This window comes from Miscanthus floridulus, chromosome 6 (assembly GCF_019320115.1).
Source record: "Miscanthus floridulus cultivar M001 chromosome 6, ASM1932011v1, whole genome shotgun sequence".
Classification (NCBI taxonomy): Eukaryota; Viridiplantae; Streptophyta; class Magnoliopsida; order Poales; family Poaceae; genus Miscanthus; species Miscanthus floridulus.
In genome coordinates, this window is record NC_089585.1 from 142,008,887 (window position 1) to 142,016,327 (window position 7,441).

The following is a 7,441-nucleotide window of genomic DNA, read 5'->3' on the forward strand; positions in this document are numbered from 1 at the left end:
TTTTGCTTAGCTATGCGTAGAACGATGAAAGTCGGGTGATTACCTGCCACCTGCAAGTTTTAAATGGAACATTGGTTAATTATGTTAGCATGTGATATGGGAATGTGGAGTAATAAATCTAGACCGGGCGGACTCGGGGTGTGTGAGCCACAAGACATGGAGGTCTTATGAGCGGGTTCTTTCCGCCTGTGTCGATTAAGACACGTCCGTTGTTGAATTGCATGAGGTGAGAATTTGTAGTACTAACCACATACTCCGGTAAGCCTGAACTTGGCGATTCTATTACGAGAATGGCTACTCGCGCACTGGGAGTGGAGAGATGGTGGGAATAGCGTGTACCCACGTGGCCATGGGCTGGAGTGGTGGAGTACTGTGTTCTCGGGTGGCGCGGACCCGTTCTTGTTTTAGAGGATTCGAGGGTAGGTTGGTATATGTAGGTTGGGGACCTGCATATGTCGTGTGGTCGGGAATCCCCAGCTGGGTTTAATCGGTTCGAATCGTCGTTGCTCCTCGGTTATGGAGACTCAACTCACTGTTCATCATCGTAGTATTAATAACTAGAACTTGAGAATGGTTGATGAAGGTGTTGGATATGAAGTTTCATGATCTCATTACGGATCGTGTCATCTTTGTATATGATTTTATGAAGTTTCAATTGTTGAAATAAAGAATTTTGTTAAAGAGTTTTTACGCAAAATAACTTTGATTATTGCTAAAACCATACCTTGAATCCCTGAACCTGCATTCCTGAGTTCTATCAGTTTTATTTCGGTTAAGTCTTGTTGAGTACTTTTGTACTCAGGGTTCGTTGACCCCTTGTTGCAGGTGAGCCTCATGAGCAGATCTGTTTTGGATCGTGCTGCATGACAGTTGTACCTTGTGATGACGATGAGAAGTAAATGTGTGGCCCTTGGGCAGGGCAATCTCCTTGTGTGTTTTGTATTATATTATAATGCCACTCCACTACTACTATGGTTTGTATTAATTATCGAACTTAGTTTGTAAGGTTTGAAACAACTGGTTTGTAAACTATGTTATCGTAAGACTTCCGTTGTTTTTACTCTGGTGTAGATATTTGAATAAATGTTGTAATACTGCAATGACTCTGTAACGTGATCCTGCTCGAAAATCGTGGATGATTCGGGGTTCCCCGAGGACACCCGACAGTCTTTTTTAAGTTAATGGAAACATATGCATAAATGTCAAAGGTCGTCGGACAGTGACAGGTGTATGTGGGCCCTATAACTTAGGAGGTTCTGCCACATAGCTTCGCGAGCTTGTTGGCGATGGTCTGATCCAGAGCAAGGACATTGCTGAATGGAGGGTTCCGGGCGAGCATCGGGTCCCTGCTCCAGGTCCTGGTCTCACCTCTTCATGAACTCCTAGAAACGGTTCGGCACTTGGGGAATGAACTGGGACAAAGAATGACCGTCGTCTGCTGGAGTCCGGAGAACACATCACTCAAAAGACTTCTTCAAGACAGACGACTTCAAGGCCACACGACAAAAAAAACCCGGACAAAGCTATATCCGAGCTCTTTTCGACAAAGAACTCGGGTATATGCTCGGGAGCCCTTCGACGAAGAATCAAGGCGATTTCAAGAAAAGACCCTTAAGCTCCTTGTGCCAAACAGCAAGAGGCTCAGGGGCTACATCCAAATGGGAGTACTTTTTTCTTCAAAAAGGTACACACCACGTGAAGATCTCACGAAGTGCTACACGGTTTCGCTCAAGAAAGCACTCGGACGACGCTTGTTCCTGCTCGACAAGACTTGAAGGAACAAGACGAGGCTTCCAGAACTCAACCATGAAGTGCTCGAGGGCATGTCGGTGCGGGACCCACGGGATACCCCGCAAGGAAGGAAGAAGATCTAGTCTAACTAGGATTCTTTCCCTGTAATCTCAGTAATAGTATTATTCTGTAATCCTACTAGGAACTCTCATTGTAAACTGACTAGGATTCTGACCTCCTGACTATATAAAGGAGGGCAGGGATCCTAGGGAGTTCAGATAACAATTGTACGACACAACACTTTACGATCAATCCAACGCAAAGGCTAACGTCGACTGGACGTAGGGCTATTACTCGATCAAAGATCGAGGGTCCGAACTAGGATAAATCGACTCTCTTGCGTTTACCGTCGAGTTCTGCATACGCTGAAGCCCGAACATACTGCCTCGGGGACCCCCGTGGCAGGCTATCGGTGGTCAAACATCGACAGTTACCTCACTTGTGGGTAGGTTCTTGCGGCGCCAAGTGTTGATATGTGATACCTATTAGCCGCCGAGCCATCAAGTGTTGGTTGACACAACGGGGACTAGTGTGCCAGCAAGCACGTGAAACTCGAGAGAAAAATGAATTGTCTCTTGTGTATTGGATTTCTCCCGGTAATTGATTTGGCATTCATTGATTAGTTTTATCTCCCTTGACTCGAGGATATAATCTTTCTACACACTCTCTTGTATTTACTTTTGTTTACTTTCTTGTCTAGTCAAGCTCTTTAGCGTAGTTAGTCTTTGAGAGCTTGTTAGTTTAGTTATTGAGGCTCTTTAGTTAGTCTTTGAGAGCCCACTAACTTAGAGAGCAGTGACTTGGGCTTGTGTGTGCTTAGAGATCATAGCAACTAGAATCGTTGGTGTAGGTGGCTTGCAACTCTTGTAGAGCTAGAGTAAAACTGTATTTCGCCATTTAACGTACTAACCAATTGCTCTAATAAATTTATAGTGGATTTTTATAGACTATTCATCTCCTCTAACCATTTAACTATTTAGGACCTTTCATGAGTCCGGAGCTACGAAGGACAGGGCGACAGCATGGGATGGCCCCGGGGGACCCGGTTGATTAGGGGCAGGGCCGATGCGATGCTTTACATACAGTACGTTGCGATGAGTGAAACACCAACATGTACTAGGCGAGCACTACATATATTAAGCAATAGCGTCATATGGTATGCCCAGGAAAACAGATTATTAATTTGCTGAAGCTATCGCTAAACTAAAAAGAACAGAGAAGAAAGCACCAATTGGATAACAAACATAAGAGATTTGTTTAAGAAAAAAGTAGGCACAAAATGCAACGATGGAGGTAAGCATTATTGGAAATTCAAAGAGAATCAGAAAAACAAATGGAACTTCATGGAGGTACAATTTAGCAGAAGGACAGATTCAATTTGAATACACTAAACTGGAAAATATTTTTTTCAAGAAAAAAGGTGAATGTCGAACTGGACCTTGATGGTCCAGCTATCCATTTTGTCATTAAGCTACGATAATGGGTCTAATTTTTTTTTCTTTTACACATGATAGTTTTTGACACTGAGCCTGACACAATTTTGTGCAGGGATGGATGCTTCCCATTATCCTAGTATGTAAGAACATTAGAAGGCACTAATCAATGTGTACAGAATACGTGTTTGCCACTGAATCAAAACATTTGGAGGGAGCATACCTATGAAATTGATACTTGGTTACTTAAATCAATGTACAGAGACTAAAGGGCTTAAGTTGCTGTAAAGCATTATATCTGTAATGTATGAAGTACACAATCGCAGTGGTAACATTGGACTTACGGTGGAGGCAGATATGCACGAGGTAACTTTGGACCAACCTGCAAGTAAGAAGAATGAGTATTTACCTGTATGAGAGAACTATAAGCGTTACCAAACTCATGAATGTACGTAATGTCAGTGGACTAAGTTTTTTTTTCTGTGGAACAAAAAAAGGCTTCAAAAGCTTGCATGATGTTTTCTCAACTCAAAATATATGACGACACTTCTTCCAAATCAATTTGCAGTGGGAGAGTAGTTTCAAGATTTGTCGGTGGTCTTTCTTTCTGAGTTAGATGATGGTCACTACATTGCCAAAAAAAAATCTATTAGCACTACCAAATAATGTGAAATATGGTCACTAAGCTTAAGCATCACTTGAGACAGAATTTTCTGAACTTAGTATATACAGTATCCATTGAAAAAGAACATTCCTTATTACAAATGAGGAAGCAAGCAAGTTGCCAACATGTAAATCAATCGCCTTGTGCTTATTTTTTTGTAAGGCGCAGTTTTCTCCACTGACACCTTTTAGTCTGCACTGTTTTCATGCAAGAACATATTTTAAATGGAGGAGGGTCTGGTAAGATTATAAAAGTTAGGACATGCAGTCCTATGAAGCAATAAGCATAGGACACAACTGTATATTATCTAAAACATACATTAATAGGAGAACCACGATGCTGCAAGAATGCTAATGTCCTCGTATGCAAAAGCAGGCAAAGTTTGCTTTGTTGGAGCCATCAACCTGCACTGTAACTGCTACAATGAAGGAAACCTATCAGATGAATAGTAGGTGTAGTATTCCAAACAGAAAATTGCCGTTTGATACAACAGTGCTTTTGGAGGCACTTTGTTTAATCCCACAGTCCATAAAAAACAATTAGGAGGCATGGGAAGAGTTATGTATTTGCGAAAAAGAAATGGGGCTTCCTTTTTATAGATTCTTTGATGTTTGGTTTGTGAGGACAGAATTCAATCTAAAATTAAATATCCAAGATAACGCAGCCAATAGGAAAACACACAAGACTTGCTGCAAACACACCATTATTGCTACAGAACTGGTACTTTAATGGTTAAAATTGTTAATAGCAGCTTGCAAAAAGGCATGGGACCAGATCCGTGAAACTTATATAAGCAAGGATTTTAAAGTGACGTAAATCAGCAAAGACAGTATCTCATTGGTGTTATGAAACTGAGCAATATGTTCAAAGGTATGATCCTTATTTTTCCAATTGCCACTATGAAAACATACAGGCCAAACATGCCAAAACAGAAAACAAAGATGTAAAGCAGGTTACATATGAGGATCTACAAATTTCAAGAGATGGCATTTGCGAACTTCATTGAATCTAGGATATTTAGACATGTAGGTACCAATACAAAGCAATGAGAGGTACATAAAAGGATGTAAATACACTAAGCAGGAGGTATCACAAATAAGATTGCTGCCATAATCAATCGTTATAACACAAATAAGATCTTACATACTCCCTCTGTCCCTAAATGTTTGTCGCCACGATTTGCGTGCCGATAACTTTGAATCGATTTATAGAAAATACGTGCAACATTTCTATCTACAAATAAATTTATTAAAAAAACTAGATTCAAATATCTATCCAATGATATTAATTATGTATCATAAATATTAATAAACTTTTAATATATATTTAGTCAAAGTTGTTTCTCGGGAAGCGAAAACGACAGACATTTAGGGATGGAGGGAGTACCTCAATAGTAAAGCTTTTTGGCATAGGTAGTTCGTAGCCTAAACATTGTTGCTCTCCTGCACGGAAGAAACAAATAGTTTTGAACCATAAAAAGTGAGGACTAAAAAGAGATTCGATCATGAAGACTAAGAAGAAGCTATCAATTAAACCTAGGAACTTTGAAAAAGTTCTATAGAACTATATGCTGGTTTTAACCAATCCAAGGTATTAATTGCCGTATTGTATCTCGTTGACTGCAATCATTTATCCTTTGTACTAAAGGAGATGCATCGAAGCTAAACAATATTTCTTGTAGCACATTATAAATAGTAATTTAGAGTAAGTCCTTTTCTACATGTATAATTCAAAATATCCTAGTCAAAATAGCTAAAATCATTACTGTAATATTCATACGGAGCAGAGATAAGGATTTATGCTGCAGCACTAATAGCAAACAACTGTAGAAACCTTTGAGAGTCTGAAAAATAGGAACGCTAAATTGCAATGGACCACGAACAATTAGAGCGACTATTTGTAGATTCTACCATTGCGTTTGTTTATCTCAGAATTAATCGGAACAGAATTATGTTGAAAAAAAAACATGTGTAGGTGAGATTGAGAACCAAGAGGACCACCTGACATGGTACACATCCATAGCTGAAAGCCCCGGTACCACGATGAACTTGCACGCGCGACCCACTACACCGGCGCAGCACCCAGCGAGGGCCACCGTCACCTCGCCCTTGCGGCGCGAGGAGGGAGGGGTGTGGAGGAGGATGAGGGTGGCTGCCGCCACACCGAGGGCCGGCCACCGTCGAGATCGCCTTGCGATGTCCGCGTCGGGAGAGAGGGATCGTAGAGGAGAGAGATGAGGGGATCGTGAAGGAGAAGCCGGAGTTGAGTATTTATTAGTTTCGCTGGATTCTGATGAGAAGCGGGAGAAGAGAGAAGCCAGAAAACGTAAGGAGAAGCACGAGGAGTCGATTCCAGTAAAATCCGTTACAAGAAATATGGGCCACTGAACGGCAGATCCGACGGCGGGGGCTAGTTTCTGGCGACGTGGCCAGCGCTCCTGTGCGAGAAGCTACTGATAAATTGGGAATTTTTTTTGTATTGATCGGATCATATATAGATTGCATTATTATTTATTTATTACATGATGAACGAAGAGCACTCCTCACGGATCCGCTACGACGTCGTCTCCGGTGAGCATGACGTGACGGCGGTGGCGAAACGTCCAGCAACACTCCTGAGGACGGGCACGCCTGTCGCAGGAGGCATGTACGCACGAAGTACTCCTACGCTTCCTGGCCTCCTCCATGCATTCGATGGCGCACCGCGCGAGATCGCACTGCCCATTCACCACGGGGTTGCAGATCGTCTCGTCTTCCTCATCTGCATGCATCCAAGCAATTATTCCATCGTATCATGAAGATGAAACCATGCATACGCATGATGAATAGTAATTCACATGTCAGATCAGACCATATTATACTGTTAAGTACAATACAAGAAGCACATAATAAGTTCTAGATGCGTACTTTCTTCGAGGTTGGAGAGGGAACAAGGCAGCATGCTCACAAGAACGACAGCAATAATGCAAAAAAAAGGCAGCACACATGGCCGCCCTTGTTGTGCTGGTCTTCATGACGAGTGCCATTATATTATCTTAGGAGAAGAACAACACTACCGGAACAATGTCGTCTGTGTTGTTCTTCCTTTCTCCTCTCTCTCTCTCTATATATATATATAGAGAGAGATATATATATATAGAGAGAGAGAGAGAGACATGTACAAGTGTAAAATCTCCAGCTCGTTCTTAAATCTTTGATTGAGTACTGTCTCTACTCTCTATCCTAAAGGTTTTGATAATGAAGTCTGATATATCTTCTATCGCTAATACTATCCAATAGATATCTGAATATTGTATACCAACAAGGTCAACCAATCAATAAATTCTGATATTTGAGTTCGATGAGTTTTCTTTTTCTAAATTTATCGACAAGTTCAGGGGGACGCTCTGTAGAGCTACATTAACGTAGGCTTTTGAACGGAGGCAGACGCTTTGCTCGCCGTCTCACCCGCCTCCGTTAAAAATATTGTAGTATTGTCTGATTTAGTTTTACCCATAATAATATTATACATCATATCAAATCAGTTGAATAAGACATTTATCACTAAAATTTCT

The 7,441-nt window shown here is 41.3% G+C and overlaps 1 long non-coding RNA gene across 2 annotated transcripts; it reads right to left on the reverse strand.

Annotated features, from left to right (window-relative positions):
* Positions 1–3,445: 3,445 nt before the first annotated feature.
* LOC136459965 (uncharacterized) lies at positions 3,446–6,096 on the reverse strand. 2 transcript variants are annotated; one of them, XR_010760286.1, is made up of 5 exons: positions 5,889–6,096; positions 5,275–5,330; positions 4,207–4,303; positions 3,753–3,850; positions 3,446–3,606 (listed from the first exon to the last, which is right to left on the reverse strand). It is a non-coding gene; the product is annotated as an uncharacterized lncRNA (long non-coding RNA). The 2 variants fall into 2 exon arrangements; XR_010760287.1 differs by having other exon boundaries at positions 4,207–4,306.
* Positions 6,097–7,441: the final 1,345 nt, after the last annotated feature.